Source organism: Hyla sarda, chromosome 4 (assembly GCF_029499605.1).
Source record: "Hyla sarda isolate aHylSar1 chromosome 4, aHylSar1.hap1, whole genome shotgun sequence".
NCBI lineage: Eukaryota > Metazoa > Chordata > Amphibia > Anura > Hylidae > Hyla > Hyla sarda.
In genome coordinates, this window is record NC_079192.1 from 20408332 (window position 1) to 20426127 (window position 17796).

The 17796-nt window shown below is 43.7% G+C and overlaps 3 non-coding genes across 3 annotated transcripts; 1 reads left to right on the plus strand and 2 right to left on the minus strand.

Moving 5' to 3' along the window:
• Nucleotides 1–1032: 1032 nt before the first annotated feature.
• Nucleotides 1033–1114, plus strand: TRNAL-AAG (transfer RNA leucine (anticodon AAG)). The gene has a single exon. It is a non-coding gene; the product is annotated as a tRNA-Leu (tRNA).
• Nucleotides 1115–14249: 13135 nt separating this feature from the next.
• TRNAW-CCA (transfer RNA tryptophan (anticodon CCA)) lies at nucleotides 14250–14321 on the minus strand. The gene has a single exon. It is a non-coding gene; the product is annotated as a tRNA-Trp (tRNA).
• A 400-nt stretch (nucleotides 14322–14721) lies between these two features.
• Nucleotides 14722–14793, minus strand: TRNAR-CCU (transfer RNA arginine (anticodon CCU)). Its single transcript has one exon. It is a non-coding gene; the product is annotated as a tRNA-Arg (tRNA).
• Nucleotides 14794–17796: the final 3003 nt, after the last annotated feature.

A 17796-nucleotide genomic window follows, 5' to 3' on the forward strand; every position in this document is an offset into this window, starting at 1 on the left:
TTAAACGCTGACCCTTTAAGAACATTACCATGGAGCAGCAGGCATACGTTGTTCCTCCTTAGTATAGTGGTGAGTATTCCTGCCTGTCATGCAGGTGACCAGGCTCCGAATTCCCGAAGGGGAAGCTGTGCTTGTTTTGCCCTTTACTTAGGTCTGTGTCCCCAGGTAGGGTCAGAAAGCAGCAACACCATGTGGTAGCGTGGCCGAGCGGTTTAAGGCTCCAGTCTCATCGGGGAGAGGGTTTGAATCCCACCGTTGCCATTGAGTAGCTTTTGCTTTTACTTGCTCTTTCAGCTCACGTTACATGCCCAGAATATGGATTGGTTGAGGCAGGTACCTGCCGCCAGCTAACTAATCAGCGCTTCCCCTTTTAATGCAGGAGAACCTCTCGTCCCTCTCTCATTATGGGCGCTGTATTACTACCTGCTAAGATGTTGCGCGGACAATCTGGAATACAATCCTTGAGGAGGGATCCCCAGGGATCAGATGTACTCTGTGATGAATAGGGTGAACAGGAAGAACTACAAAACTGACCCTTGCTGTCTTGCCTTAATCCTTCCCTAGATCTGAAACATAGGCACAGAGCAGCGTACACCATAATCTGCACCGAGCTGCAAAAGCCAGGGATATTCACAGAGAAGTTAACCAATCAGGAACTCCACTCTATACTAGCCAGAGCTGGCACTGTTTCTGGAAGAAAGAGGCAATTTAACTTTATTTTCTAATCCTGGATAACCCATATGTCTGCCATTATGGCTCCCGGGGGGATGTGAGTGCTCTGGGTTCCTTTGAGACATGAGTTTTCATCCAAGTTCTCAACTAATTGCACCTTGGGGCGACAGAACACAAAGGTATGGAAGCAGCATTTATGGATTTGAAAAGCTCACATCTGGAAGAAGGTTAAATCATTTTAATACAGTACTGAGTAATGTACGGTCTGGGGTACGGTTCCCAGACAGGGTGGCTATGATTATTTGGCCCCTTACTTAGGTCTGCATCCTCTGGTAGGGTTGAAAAGCAGGAGTTGTGTGTGGTAGTGTGGCCGAGCGGTCTAAGGTGCTGGATTAAGGCTCCAGTCTCTTCGGGGGCGTGGGTTCGAATCCCACCATTGCCATTGAGCAGCTTTTGCTTTTACTTGCTCTTTCAGCTCACGTTACATGCCCAGAATATGGATTGGTTGAGGCAGGTACCTGCCGCCATCTAACTAATCAGCGCTTCCCCATTTAATGCAGGAAAACCTCTCGTCCCTCTCTCAGTATCCCTTGATTTCATATCCTAGAACGACATTTCCATGGACAGCTTTTTGTTCCAAAAAAATATTTCCAAGAAACAACCAACCTCTAAAAGTTAACTTTTTAGCCTTCTTTCATGTCTCCCCCTAAACTGAGGCTATCGGCAACTGCCTATCTGATAGTCCTGTCTTGCTCTTGAGAAACATTTAAGAAAGTAGACTAAGACGGAAGTAGGAAACTTAGGAAAGCTTATGTTCGTAAAAAATTGACATGAAGGCCAGTGATACCCTTCTTGAAGAAGGACTGAGAACTGGTTAAAATTAGCAGGTTAAGAGCAATGTTTCCGTGCTTTAGCAAGGAGGGAGAGGACTGTGATTCCCTTCTTGAAGAAGGACTGAGAACTGGTTAAAATTAGCAGCTTAAGAGCAATGTTTCTGTGCTTAAGCAAGGAGGTAAAGGACTCCTGACGCCGGCGTGATTTTAACACGCAACCTTCTGATCTGGACTCAGACGCCCTACCGTTTCGCCACAAGGTCAACTGGCACTGTGGCCTCTCACATTGATTCAGGACCTTTGATTTCATATCCTAGAAAGACATTTCCATGGACAGCTTTTTTCCATGGACAGCCTTTTGTTCCAATAAAAGCATTTCCAAGAAACAACCAACCTCTAAAAGTTACCTTTTTAGCCTTCTTTCATTTCTCCCCCTAAACTGAGGCTATCGGCAACTGCCTATCTAATAGTTCTGTCTTGCTCTTGAGAAACATTTCAGGAAGAAGACTAAGACAGGGGGTAGGTAACTTAGGAAAGCTTATGTTCGTAAAAAATTGACATGAAGGCCAGTGATACCGTTCTTGAAGAAGGACTGAGAACTGGTTAAAATTAGCAGGTTAAGAGCAATGTTTCTGTGCTTAAGCAAGGAGGAAAAGGTCTCCTGACCCCAACGCGATTTGAACCTGCAACCTGCTGATCTGAAGTCAGACACACTACCGTTGCCACAAGGTCAACTGGCAGTGTGAGCTTTCACATTGATTCAGGACTCTTGATTTCATATCCTAGAAAGACATTTCCATGGACAGCTTTTTTCCATGGGCAGCTTTTTGTTCCAATAAAAACATTTCCAAGATACAACCAACCTCTAAAAGTTACCTTTTTAGCCTTTTTTCCTTTCTCCCCCTAAACTGAGGCTATCGACAACTGCCTATCTGATAGTCCTGTCTTGCTCTTGAGAAACATTTCAGAAAGAAGACCAAGACAGAAGTAGGAAACTTAGGAAAGCTTATGTTCGTTAAAATTTGACATAAAGGCCAGTGATACCCTTCTTGAAGAAGGACTGAGAACTGGTTAAAATTAGCAGCTTAAGAGCAATGTTTCTGTGCTTAAGAAAGGAGGAAAAGGACTCCTGACCCCGGCGTGATTTTAACACACAACCTTCTGATCTGGACTCAGACGCGCTACCGTTTCGCCACAAGGTCAACTGGCACTGTGGGCTCTCACATTGATTCAGGACCTTTGATTTCATATCCTAGAAAGACATTTCCATGGACAGCTTTTTTCCATGGACAGCTTTTTGTTCCAATAAAAGCATTTCCAAGAAACAACCAACCTCTAAAAGTTACCTTTTTAGCCTTCTTTCATTTCTCCCCCTAAACTGAGGCTATCGGCAACTGCCTATCTAATAGTCCTGTCTTGCTCTTGAGAAACATTTCAGAAAGAAGACTAAGACAGGGGGTAGGAAACTTAGGAAAGCTTATGTTCGTAAAAAATTTACATGAAGGCCAGTGATACCGATCTTGAAGAAGGACTGAGAACTGGTTAAAATTAGCAGCTTAAGAGCAATGTTTCTGTGCTTAAGCAAGGAGGAAAAGGACTCCTTAACCCAACATGATTTGAACACACAAACTTCTGATCTGGAGTCAGACGTGCTACCTTTGTGCCATGAGGACAACTGTCTCTGTAAGCTCTCACATTGATTCAGGACCCTTGATTTCATATCCTAGAAAGACATTTCGATGGACAACTTTTTCCATGGACAGCTTCTTGCTCCAATAAAAACATTTCCAAGAAACAACCAACCTCTAAAAGTTACCTTTTTAGCCTTCTTTCATTTCTCCCCCTAAACTGAGGCTATCGGCAACTGCCTATCTAACAGTCCTGCCTTGCTCTTGAGAAACATTTCAGAAAGAAGACTAAGACAGAAGTAGGAAACTTAGGAAAGCTTATGAAGGGCATTTACTAATCTTTTACTCTGTAGTCTGGTTTTTACCCTGTTTTTTTCTACTTCATTTTTGACTATGTGCGACAAATTTACTAAATTGTTGCACGGTATTAATAAATTTGGCACACATAGGCAAAATTGGGAAATTTGCTTCATGTAGTAGAAATCTTTTGTTTTTCAGTTTTATTTTTTAGCTTTTTCACCACATCTAAATAATTCAATAACTGCAGTGGTCCCTCAAGTTACAATATTAATTGGTTCCAGGACAACCATTGTAAGTTGAAACCATTGTATGTTGAGACCATAACTCTATGGAAACCTGGTAATTGGTTATAAAGGCACAAAAATGTCATCCAAAATAGGAAAAAGTGACAAAGAAAAAAAAGTAGATAACTAATATAGATAAAGCAAATCCTTACATATGAAAGTAATAAAAATCTGCTCGGAGCTGTAAATTACTGTCTATGTCAGTGTTTCCCAAGCAGGGAGCCTCCAGCTGTTGCAAAACTATAACTCCCAGCATTCCTGGACAGCCAAAGACTGTCCGGGCATGCTGGGAGTTGTAGTTTTGCAAAAGATGGGGCCACCCTGCTTGGGAAACACTGGTCTATGTAGAGGACAGGAGCTTCTTCAGGGGTCCTGTACAGTGCAGGCAATGTCCCAAACAAGTAATGGAGTCGCCCTCACCTGGTGTCCAAAAGAGCAGCTAACCCTGATACAGGTAAAGTGTACAGAACATGTAATACCAGACACCAGTCAGTGCATACACTTCAGTAATACAGGGATTTTACCAGTGAATGCCCATTTTGATTGGTTGGTTCTTCCAGCCATTGACACGTTTCACAGATCTGGACTGTCTGTAGCATTGTATGTTGAGTCTGGTTTCAACTTACGATGGTCCAGAAAAGACCATTGTATGTTGAAACTATTGTATGTTGAGGCCATTGTAAGTTGAGGGATCACTGTAAATTGTAGTCATGGCTCAGAAGTGGTAAACGGCGTATAGTGTGTGTGTGTGTGTTACATTTTTTTAACACAGTTTTTTTCTCCCTAAATGTACTTACACTTTTTTTTTTTGGTTACTTCTTCTACAGATCTGTGTATCCTGTGGACTCCTTCGGATTCGGTGGACTACTTCGACGACCAGCGTTTTTCTTTGCTTGATGTTAATAAAATGGTTAACGAGGGCTTGTGGGGGAGTGTTTTTTGTAATAATTTTTTTTTTTTTAAACCTGTTATGTTTTTTTATTTTACTTTACTAGACAGGCTTAGTAGTGGAAGCTGTCTTATAGACTGAGTCCATTACTAAGCCGGGCTTAGCGTTAGCCACAAAAACAGCTAGCGCTAACCCCCAATTATTACCCCGGTACCCAACACCACAGGGGTGCCGGGAAGAGCCGGTACCAACAGGCACGGAGCGTCAAAAATGGCGCTCCTGGGCCTAGGCGGTAACAGGCTGGCGTTATTTAGGTTGGGGAGGGCCATTAACAATGGTCCTCGCCCACCCTGGTAATGTCAGGCTGTTACTGTTTGGTTGGTATTTGGCTGAGAATAAAAATAGCGGGAACCCTATGCAGTTTTTTTATATATTTAATTATTTATTTAAAAAAAAAAACGCATAGGGTCCCCCCTATTTTCATTCTCAGCCAAATACCAACCAAACAGTAACAGCATGACGTTCCCAGGGTGGGCGAGGACCATTGTTACTGGCCCTCCCCAGCCTAAATAACGCCAGCCTGTCACCGCCTAGGCCCAGGAGCGCCATTTTTGACGCTCCAGGCCTGTTGGCACCGGCTCTTCCCGGCACCCCTGTGGCGTTGGGTACCGGGGTAATAATAGGGGGTTAGCGCTAGCTGTTTTTGTGGCTAACGCTAAGCTCAGGTTAGTAATGGACTCTGTCTATAAGACAGCTTCCACTACTAAGCCTGTCTAGTAAAGTAAGAAAAAATGAAAAATTGAAAAAATTTTATTACAAAAAACACTCCCCCACAAGCCCTCGTTAACCATTTTATTAAAATGAAACAAAGAAAAACGCTGGTCATCGAAGTAGTCCACCGAATCCGATGGAGTCCACAGGATACACGGATCTGAAATGAGAAGAAAAAAAAAAAATGGGTTAGTACATTTATTATCACCTGCTCACACATCTCCCGCCCCGCACGACAACAACTGCCAGCATGCCCTTACAGTCAGGACATGCTGGGAGTTGTAGTTGTGTGGTGCAGGAGATGTGTGGGCAAGTGACAAGCTTGTCCTCTGCCCCCAGCTGCAGGACTACAACTCCCAGCATGTCCTTACAGTAAGGTGAGGCGGAGGCCGGGCACAGTGTTTCCCAACCTGGGACTTGTAGTTTTGCAACATCTGGAGGCAACCTGGTTGGGAAACACTGTTTTAGGCCAGTGTTTCCCAACCAAGGTGCCTCCAGATGTTGCAAAACTACAAGTCCCAGCATGCCTGGACAGTCAAAGGTTGTCTAGGCATGCTGGGAGTTGTAGTCTTGCAACATCTGGAGGCAACCTGGTTGGGAAACACTGGCCTAAAACAGTGTTTCCCAACCAAGGTGCCTCCAGATGTTGCAAAACTACAAGTCCCAGCATGCCTGGACAGTCAAAGGCTGTCTAGGCATGCTGGGAGTTGTAGTCTTGCAACATCTGGAGGCAACATGGTTGGGAAACACTGGCCTAAAACAGTGTTTCCCAACCAGGGTGCCTCCAGATGTTGCAAGACTACAACTCCCAGCATGCCTAGCCAGCCTTTGACTGTCCAGGCATGCTGGGACTTGTAGTTATGCAACATCTGGAGGCAACCTGGCTGGGAAACACTGGCCTAAAACAGTGTTTCCCAACCAGGGTGCCTCTAGATGTTGCAAGACTGCAACTCCCAGCGTGCGTAGACAGCCTTTGGCTGTCCAATCATGCTGGGAGTTGTAGTCTTGCAACATCTGGAGGAACCCGGGTTGGGAAACACTGGCCTAAAACAGTGTTTCCCAACCAGGGTGCCTCCAGATGTTGCAAAACTACAACTCCCAGCATGCCTGGACAGCCAAAGGCTGTCCAGGCATGCTGGGAGTTGTAGTCTTGCAACATCTGGAGGCACCCTGGTTGGGAAGCTTGGGCAACTTACCGGCTTCCGTAGGATCCAGCGCTGCACGACACTGCCGCGCGACAGTGCCGCGCGACAATCTCCGTCAGCGATCGTCGCTGGAGCCTCGGAAGGGTAAGTGAACGTTGTCGCCGGTCCCCTTCAGTTGTTTAGTTTTGCAACAGCTGGGGGACTACAGTTTACAGACCACACACCAGTGGTCTGCAAACTGTGGCCCTCCAGCTGTTGCAAAACTACAACACCCAGCATGCCCTGACAGCCAAAGCCTTTGGCTCTCAGGGCAGAAGCCCGGGCAGAGATTACAGAGCAGCCGCCCAGGCTCCTCATATGGCCTCCCCGCTACCCCCCTTGTCTCCCGCCCGGGCTCCCCATACGGCCTCCCCGCTACCCCCCTTGTCTCCCACCCGGGCTCCTCATACGGCCTCCCCGCTACCCCCCCCCCCTTGTCTCCCGCCCGGGCTCCTCATACGGCCTCCCCGCTACACCCCCCTTGTCTCCCGCCCGCGCCGCTCAGCTCCCGCTGCTACAAGACTACAACTCCCAGCGTGCCCTCACTGTAAGGGCATGCTGGGACTTGTAGTCTTGCAACAGCAGACAGATGGAAGTTGTGTGGTGCTGGCAGGTGAGAGGGGTGGGATGTAAATCACTGTAGTGCCCCGGTAGCGCAGTGAGGGTAGCGGGGAGAAAGTATGTCGGAGCCCGTGCTGCAGTAGCTTTTCCTGCTCCATGTTGGAGCTGGAGTAAATTTAGTAAATTTTTACGGCCGTTGCGACAGTTTATTGCGCAACTGCGACTGTCTCAGTTAATAAATTCCTGACCACTGCAAGTAAAAACTGAAAACTTGCATAAATTAAGCGGGAAAAAAGATTTGACTTTCTAGCTCTTGCTAGGGAAAGTCGCACAATTTATAGGGTAGGCGCAACTGCGACAATTTTGCGCCAAGATTAGTCAGAAAAAAATGACTAAACCCCTTAGTAAATGCCCCTCTATGTTCGTAAAAAATTGACATGAAGGCCAGTGATACCCTTCTTGAAGAAGGACTGAGAACTGGTTAAAATGAGCAGGTTAAGAGCAATGTTTCCGTGCTTCAGCAAGGAGGGAAAGTACTGTGATTCCCTTCTTGAAGAAGGACTGAGGACTGGTTAAAATTAGCAGGTTAAGAGCAATGTTTCTGTGCTTAAGCAAGGAGGAAGGGGTCCCCAACGTGATTTGAACACACAACCTTCTGATCTGGAGTCAGACGCGCTACCGTTGCGCCACAAGGTCAACTGGCAGTGTGAGCTCTCACATTGATTCAGGACCCTTGATTTCATATCCTAGAAAGACATTTCCATGGACATTTTTTTTCCATGGACAGCTATTTGTTCCAATAAAAACATTTCCAAGAAACAACAAACCTCTAAAAGTTACCTTTTTAGCCTTATTTCATTTCTCCCCCTAAACTGAGGCAAACGGCAACTGCCTATCTGATAGTCCTGTCTTGCTCTTGACCTTCTTAGCCTTCTTTCATTTCTCCCCCTAAACTGAGGCTATCGGCAACTGCCTATCTGATAGTCCTGTCTTGCTCTTGAGAAACATTTAATAAAGAAGACTAAGACAGAAGTAGGAAACTTAGGATAGATTATGTTCGTAAAAAATTGACATGAAGGCCAGTGATACCCTTCTTGAAGAAAGACTGCGAACTGGTTAAAATTAGCAGGTTAAGAGCAATGTTTCTGTGCTTTAGCAAGGAGGGAGATGACTGTGATTCCCTTCTTGAAGAAGGACTGAGAACTGGTTAAAATTAGCAGGTTAAGAGCAATGTTTCTGTGCTTAAGCAAGGAGGAAAATGACTCCTGACTCCGACATGATTTGAACACGTAACCTTCTGATCTGGAGTCAGACGCGCTACCGTTATGCCACAAGGTCAACTGGTACTGTGTGCTCTCACAATGATTCAGGACTCTTGATTTCATAGCCTAGAAAGACATTTCCATGGACAGCTTTTTTCCATGGACAGCTTTTTGTTCCAATAAAAACATTTCCAAGAAACAACCAACCTCTAAAAGTTACCTTTTTAGCCTTCTTTCATTTCTCCCCCTAAATTGAGGCTATCGGCAACTGCCTATCTGATAGTCCTGTCTTGCTCTTGGGAACCATTTCAGAAAGAAGACTAAGACAGAGGTTGGAAACTTAGGAAAGCTTATGTTAGTAAAAAATTGACATGAAGGCCAGTGATACCCTTCTTGAAGAAGGACTGAGAGCTGGTTAAAATTAGCAGGTTAAGATCAATGTTTCTGTGCTTGAGCAAGGAGGAAAAGGACTCCTGACCCCGACGTGATTTGAACACACAACCTTCTGATCTGGAGTCAGACGCTCTACCATTGCAACACAAGGTCAACTGGCACTGTGAGCTCTCACATTGATTCAGGACCCTTGACTTCATATCCTAGAAAGACATTTCCATGGACAGCTTTTTTTCCATTGACAGCTGTTTGTTCCAATAAAAACATTTCCAAGAAACAACCAACCTCTAAAAGTTACCTTTTTAGCCTTCTTTCATTTCTCCCCCTAAACTGAGGCAATCGGCAACTGCCTATCTGATCGTCCTGTTTTGCTCTTGACCTTCTTAGCCTTTTTTCATTTCTTCCCCTAAACTGAGGCTATCGGGAACTGCTTATCTGATAGTCCTGTCTTGCTCTTGACCTTCTTAGCCTTCTTTCATTTCTCCCTCTAAACTGAGGCTATCGGCAACTGCCTATCTGATAGTCCTGTCTTGCTCTTGAGAAACATTTCATAAAGAAGACTAAGACAGAAGTAGGAAACTTAGTAAAAAGTAAAAAATTGACATGAAGGCCAGTGATACCCTTCTTGAAGAAGGACTGAGAGCTGGTTGGAGGTAGCAGGTTAAGAGCAATGTTTCTGTGCTTAGGCAGGGAGGAGGGGGGCTCCTGACCCTGACGTGATTTGAACACACAACCTTCTGATCTGGAGTAAGACGCGCTTCCATTGCGCCACGAGGTCTAATGGCTCTGTGAGCTCACAATGATTCAGGACCCTTGATTTCATATCCTAGAAAGACGTTTCCATGGACAGCTTTTTGTTCCAATAAAAACATTTCCAAGAAACAACCAACCTCTAAAAGTTACCTTTTTAGCCTTCTTTCATTTCTCCCCCTAAACTGAGGCTATCGGCAACTGTCTATCTGATAGTCCTTTCTTGCTCTTGAGAACCATTTCAGAAAGAAGACTAAGACAGAGGTTTGAAACTTAGGAAAGCTTGTGTTCGTAAAAAAATTGACATGAAGGCCAGTGATACCCTTCTTGAAGATCAATGTTTCTGTGCTTAGGCAAGGAGGAAAGGGGCTCCTGACCCCGACGTGATTTGAACACGCAACCTTCTGATCTGGAGTCAGATGCTCTATTGTTGCACCACGAGGTCAAATGGCTCTGTGAGCTCACAATGATTCAGGACCCTTGATTTCATATCCTAGAAAGACATTTCCATGGACAGCTTTTTGTTCCAATAAAAACATTTCCAAGAAACAACCAACCTTTAAAAGTTACCTTTTTAGCCTTCTTTCATTTCTCCCCCTAAACTGAGGCTATTGGCAACTGCCTATCTGATAGTCCTGTCTTGCTTTTGACCTTCTTAGCCTTCTTTCATTTCTCCCCCTAAACTGAGGCTATCGGCAACTGCCTATCTGATAATCCTGTTTTGCTCTTGAGAAACATTTTAGAAAGAAGACTAAGACAGAAGTAGGAAAATTAGGAAATCTTATGTTCGTAAAAGATTGACATGAAGGCCAGTGATACCCTACTTGAAGAAGGACTGAGAACTGGTTAAGATTAGCAGGTTAAGAGCAATGTTTCCCTGCTTAAGCAAGGAGGTAGAGGACTGTGATTCCCTTCTTGAAGAAGGACTGAGAACTGGTTAAAATTAGCAGGTTAAGAGCAATGTTTCTGTGCTTAAGCAAGTAGAAAAAGGACTCCTGACCCCGACATGATTTGAACACGCAACCTACTGATCTAGAGTCAGACGCGCGACCGTTGCGCCACAAGGTCAACTGGTACTGTGTGCTCTCACAATGATCAGGAATCTTGATTTCATATCCTAGAAAGACATTTCCATGGACAGCTTTTTGTTCCAATAAAAACATTTCCAAGAAACAACCAACCTTTAAAAGTTACCTTTTTAGCCTTCTTTCATTTCTCCCCCTAAACTGAGGCTATTGGCAACTGCCTATCTGATAGTCCTGTCTTGCTTTTGACCTTCTTAGCCTTCTTTCATTTCTCCCCCTAAACTGAGGCTATCGGCAACTGCCTATCTGATAATCCTGTTTTGCTCTTGAGAAACATTTTAGAAAGAAGACTAAGACAGAAGTAGGAAAATTAGGAAATCTTATGTTCGTAAAAGATTGACATGAAGGCCAGTGATACCCTATTTGAAGAAGGACTGAGAACTGGTTAAGATTAGCAGGTTAAGAGCAATGTTTCCCTGCTTAAGCAAGGAGGTAGAGAACTGTGATTCCCTTCTTGAAGAAGGACTGAGAACTGGTTAAAATTAGCAGGTTAAGAGCAATGTTTCTGTGCTTAAGCAAGTAGAAAAAGGACTCCTGACCCCGACATGATTTGAACACGCAACCTACTGATCTAGAGTCAGACGCACTACCGTTGCGCCACGAGGTCAACTGGTACTGTGTGCTCTCACAATGATCAGGAATCTTGATTTCATATCCTAGAAAGACATTTCCATGGACAGCTTTTTTCCATGGACAGCTTTTTGTTCCAATAAAAACATTTCCAAGAAACAACCAACCTCTAAAAGTTACCTTTTTAGCCTTCTTTCATTTCTCCCCATAAACTGAGGCTATCGGCAACTGCCTATCTGAGAGTCCTGTCTTGCTCTTGAGAAACATTTCAGAAAGAAGACTAAGACAGAAGTAGGAAACTTAGGAAAGCTTATGTTCGTAAAAAATTTACATGAAGGCCAGTGATACAATTCTTGAAGAAGGACTGAGAACTGGTTAAAATTAGCAGCTTAAGAGCAATGTTTCTGTGCTTAAGCAAGGAGGAAACGGACTCCTGACCCTGATGTGATTTAAACACGCAACCTTCCCATCTGGAGTCAGACGGGCTACTGTTGCGCCACAAGGTCAACTGGCACTGTGGGCTCTCACATCGATTCAGGACCTTTGATTTCATATCCTAGAAAGACATTTCCACGGACAGCTTTTTTCCATGGACAGCTTTTTGTTCCAATAAAAACATTTCCAAGAAACAACCAACCTCTAAAAGTTACCTTTTTAGCCTTCTTTCATTTCTCCCCCTAAACTGAGGCTATTGGCAACTGCCTATCTGATAGTCCTGTCTTGCTCTTGAGAAACATTTCAGAAAGAAGACTAAGACAGAAGTAGGAAACTTAGGAAAGCTTATGTTCTTAAAAAATTGACATGAAGGCCAGTGATACCCTTCTTGAAGAAGGACTGAGAACTGGTTAAAATTAGCAGGTTAAGAGCAATGTTTCTGTGCTTAAGCAATGAGGGAGAGGACTGTGATTCCCTTCTTGAAGAAGGACTTAGAACTGGTTAAAATTAACAGGTTAAGGGCAATGTTTCTGTGCTTAAGCAAGGAGGAAAGGGACTCCTGACCCCAACGTGATTTGAACAAACAACATTCTGATCTGGAGTCAGACGCACTACCATTGCTCCACAAGGTCAACTAGCACTTGAAGTTCTCACATTCATTCAGAACCCTTGATTTCATATCCTAGAAAGACATTTCCATGGACAGCTTTTTTCCATGGACAGCTTTTTGTTCCAATAAAAACATTTCCAAGAAACAACCAACCTCTAAAAGTTACCTTTTTAGCCTTCTTTCATTTCTCCCCATAAACTGAGGCTATCGGCAACTGCATATCTGATAGTCCTGTCTTGCTCTTGAGAAACATTTCAGAAAGAAGACTAAGACAGAAGTAGGAAACTTAGGAAAGCTTATGTTCGTAAAAAATTTACATGAAGGCCAGTGATACAATTCTTGAAGAAGGACTGAGAACTGGTTAAAATTAGCAGCTTAAGAGCAATGTTTCTGTGCTTAAGCAAGGAGGAAACGGACTCCTGACCCTGATGTGATTTAAACACGCAACCTTCCCATCTGGAGTGAGACGGGCTACTGTTGCGCCACAAGGTCAACTGGCACTGTGGGCTCTCACATCGATTCAGGACCTTTGATTTCATATCCTAGAAAGACATTTCCACGGACAGCTTTTTTCCATGGACAGCTTTTTGTTCCAATAAAAACATTTCCAAGAAACAACCAACCTCTAAAAGTTACCTTTTTAGCCTTCTTTCATTTCTCCCCCTAAACTGAGGCTATTGGCAACTGCCTATCTGATAGTCCTGTCTTGCTCTTGAGAAACATTTCAGAAAGAAGACTAAGACAGAAGTAGGAAACTTAGGAAAGCTTATGTTCTTAAAAAATTGACATGAAGGCCAGTGATACCCTTCTTGAAGAAGGACTGAGAACTGGTTAAAATTAGCAGGTTAAGAGCAATGTTTCTGTGCTTAAGCAATGAGGGAGAGGACTGTGATTCCCTTCTTGAAGAAGGACTGAGAACTGGTTAAAATTAACAGGTTAAGGGCAATGTTTCTGTGCTTAAGCAAGGAGGAAAGGGACTCCTGACCCCAACGTGATTTGAACAAACAACATTCTGATCTGGAGTCAGACGCACTACCATTGCTCCACAAGGTCAACTAGCACTTGAAGTTCTCACATTCATTCAGAACCCTTGATTTCATATCCTAGAAAGACATTTCCATGGACAGCTTTTTTCCATGGACAGCTTTTTGTTCCAATAAAAACATTTCCAAGAAACAACCAACCTCTTTAAGTTACCTTTTTAGCCTTCTTCCATTTCTCCCCCTATATTGAGGCTATTGGCAACTGCTTATCTGATAGTCTTGTCTTGCTCTTGACCTTCTTACCCTTCTTTCATTACTCCCCGTAATCTGAGGCTATCAGCAACTGCCTATCTGATAGTCCTGTCTTGCTCTTGAGAAACATTTAAGAAAGAAGACTTAGGCTGGGTCCACACTACGTTTTGTCCCATACGGGAGCGCATACGGCAGGGGGGAGCTAAAATCTCGCGCTCCCGTATGTGACCGTATGCGCTCCCGTATGCCATTCACTTCAATGAGCCGACCGGAGTGAAACGTTTGGTCCGGTCGGCTCATTTTTGCACCGTATGCGCTTTTACAACCGGACCTAAAACCGTGGTTGACCACGGTTTTAGGTCCGGTTGTAAAAGCGCATACGGCGCAAAAATGAGCCGACCGGACCGAACGTTTCACTCCGGTCGGCTCATTGAAGTGAATGACATACGGGAGCGCATACGGTCACATACGGGAGCGCGAGGTTTTAGCTCCCTCCTGCCGTATGCGCTCCCGTATGGGACAAAACGTAGTGTGGACCCAGCCTAAGACAGAAGTAGGAAACTTAGGAAAGCTTATGTTCGTAAAAAATTGACATGAAGGCCAGTGATACCCTTCTTGAAGAAGGACTGAGAACTGGTTAAAATTAGCAGGTTAAGAGCAATGTTTCCGTGATTTAGCAAGGAGGGAGAGGACTGTGATTCCCTTCTTGAAGAAGGACTGAGAGCTGGTTAAAATTAGCAGGTTAAGAGCAATGTTTCTGTGCTTAAGCAAGGAGGAAAAGGACTCCTGACCCCAACGTGATTTGAACACGCAACCTTCTGATCTGGAGTCAGACGCGCTACCATTGCGCCACGAGGTCAACTTGCAATGTGGGCTTTCACATTGATTTAGGACCTTTGATTTCATATCATAGAAAGACATTTCCATGGACAGCTTTTTTCCATGGACAGCTTTTTGTTCCAATAAAAACATTTCCAAGAAACAACCAACCTCTAAAAGTTACCTTTTTAGCCTTCTTTAATTTCTCCCCCTAAACTGAGGCTATCGGCAACTGCCTATCTGATAGTCCTGTCTTGCTCTTGAGAAACATTTCAGAAAGAAGACTAAGACAGGGGGTAGGAAACTTAGGAAAGCTTATGTTCGTAAAAAATTGACATGAAGGCCAGTGATACCCTTCTTGAAGAAGGACTGAGAACCGGTTAAAATTAGCACGTTAAGAGCAATGTTTCTGTGCTTAAGCACAGAAGGAAAAGGACTCCTGACCCCGACGTGATTTGAACACGCAACCTTCTGATCAGGAGTCAGACGTGCTACCGTTGCACCACAAGGTCAATCGGCACTGTGAGCTCTCACATTGATTCAGGACCCTGGATTTCATATCCTAGAAAGATGTTTAATAAGGACAGCTTTTTTCCATGGACAGCTTTCTGTTCCAATAAAAACATTTCCAAGAAACAACCAACCTCTAAAAGTTACCTTTTTAGCCTTCTTTCATTTCTCCCCCTAAACTGAGGCTATTGGCAACTGCCTATCTGATAGTCATGTCTTGCTCTTGAGAAACATTTCAGAAAGAAGACTAAGACAGAAGTAGGAAACTTAGGAAAGCTTATGTTCGTAAAAAATTGACATGAAGGCCAGTGATACCCTTCTTGAAGAAGGACTGAGAACTGGCTAAAATTAGCAGGTTAAGAGCAATGTTTCTGTGTTTAAGCAAGGAGGAAGATGACTCCACACCTCTACCTGATTTGAACACGCAACCTTCCGATCTGGAATGAGACACGCTACTGTTGCGCCACAAGGTCAACTGACACTGTATGCTCTCACATTGATTCAGGACCCTTGATTTCATATTCTAGAAAGACATTTCCATGGACAGCTTTTTTCTATGGACAGCTTTTTGTTCCAATAAAAACATTTCCAAGAAACAACCAACCTCTAAAAGTTACCTTTTTAGCCTTCTTTCATTCCTCCCCCTAAACTGAGGCTATCGGCAACTGCCTATCTGATAGTCCTGTCTTGCTCTTGAGAAACATTTCAGAAAGAAGACTAAGACAGGGGATAGGAAACTTAGGAAAGCTGATGTTCGTAAAAAATTGACATGAAGGCCAGTGATACCCTTCTTGAAGAAGGACTGAGAACTGGTTAAAATTAGCAGGTTAAGAGCAATGTGTCTGTGCTTAAGCAAGGAGGAAAAGGACTTTTGACTCCGACGTGATTCGGAAACGTAACCTTCTGATCTGGAGTCAGACGCACTAACGTTGCACCACAAGGTCAACTTGCCCATTGAGCTCTCACATTGATTCAGGACCCTTGATTCCATATCCTAGAAATAAATTTCCATGGACAGTTTATTGCTCCAACAAAAACATTTCCAAGAAACAACCAACCTCTAAAAGTGACCTTTTTAGCCATCTTTCATTTGTTCCCTAAACTGAGGCTATCGGCAACTGCCTATCTGAAAGTCCTGTCTTGCTTTTGAGAACAAGACTAAGACAGAAGTAGGAAACTTAGGAAAGCTTATGTTCATAAAAAATTGACATGAAGGCCAGTGATACCCTTCTTGAAGAACGACTGAGAACTGGTTAAAATTAGCAGGTTAAGAGCAATGTTTCTGTGCTTAAGCAAGGAGGAAAAGGACTCCTGACCCCGACGTGATTTGAACACGCAACCTTCTGATTAGAGATGAATGAACTTTTCAAAAATTAGATTCGGCCGATTCGCCGAATTTTCCCGAAAAGTTTGTTTCGATCCGAATTTATTAGCGGCGAATCGATGTTAAAAAAGTCTATTTGTAGCCTACATTCAGCCTCTATAGGGGTATAGAACACTTTGCTTTGTCCTAAAACGCATATGGAGTGTGCTTGGGTAGTGAAATAATACTGTTATTCAGAATAGCATGCAGATTACCGGCATCGCTCTTAGAATCACTGCCGCACAGCAGCACAATGACAGAGCCTAGTGGTGTCATCAGTGTCAGGAGACCATATAGTGACTTAATGACATAGCATGGACCGGTTGCCAGCAAGAGGAGACCATTTAGTGGCTGAATGGCACAGCGTGGAGTTGGCTGATGCACTAGAACACTACACACCAGGGCTTCACAATCCCCCCCCCAAAAAAACAACACAATATATTACATTTTTGACAAAGATTTCTCATTGGTAGCACCCGCTACCCAAAAATTAGAAATTTCCAGACCCAGGCCCCACCTCTGCGGCATCAGTAATCCATAAATTGCCTGTAGGATACAGCCTGGAGTTGGCTTATGCACCAGTACACACCAGGGCTTCACAATCCCCCCTCCAAAATCAACACAATGATACATTTTTGTCAAAGATTTCTCATTGGTAGCACCCGCTATCCAAAAATTTTAAATTTCCAGAACCAGGCCCCACCCCTGTGGCATCAGTAACCCATATATTGCCTGCATGACACAGCCTGGAGTTGGCTGATGCACCAGTACACACGGGGCTTCACAATCCGCCCCAAAATCAACAAAATTGTATATATATTTTTTTTAATTTGCAACTTTGTGTAAGCACAAGCGCATATCCAACATTTCAGAAGATTCTATAAGGCAGGACGGTGGACCACCCAAAGACTTTCTTCTCAAAAATAATGAACCACACAATTGTTGAATTTTTTTTAAAAAAATTGAAATTCCGAAACCCAGGCCCCACCTCAGCTCCATCAGTAACCCATAGATTGCCTGAAAGACACAGCCTGGCGTTGGCTGATGCAAGAGTACACACCCGGGCTTCACAATCCACCCCAAAAAAACGCACATTTTTTTTTAAATTGTCTGACAAAATACCTTTTTGTTAAAACAAGCGCATATACAGCAGTTCCGAAGACTCTATAATGCAGGACGGTGGACCACCCAAAGACATTCTTCTATAATATAATAAACCACAAAATATGTAAAAAAAATTTAAATTATTGAAATTCCAAGACCAAGGCCCCACCTCTGCTGCATCAGTAACCCATATATTGCCTAACGGACACAGACTGGAGTTGACTGATGCACAAGTACACACTACTCACCCGTCACCCGGGCATCACAATCCACCCCAAAAAAACGCAAAATTTTATCGAAATTGTCTGACAAAATACCTTTTTTTTTTTAAAAAAAAACAAGCGCATATACAGCAGTTCCAAAGACTCTATAATGCAGGACGGTGGACTAGCCAAAGACATTCTTCTATAATATAATAAACCACACAATTTGTTCAATTTTTTAAATAATTGAAATTCCAAGACCAAGGCCCTACCTCTGCTGCATCAGTAACCCATATATTGCCTAACTGCCACAGACTGGAGTTGACTGATGCACG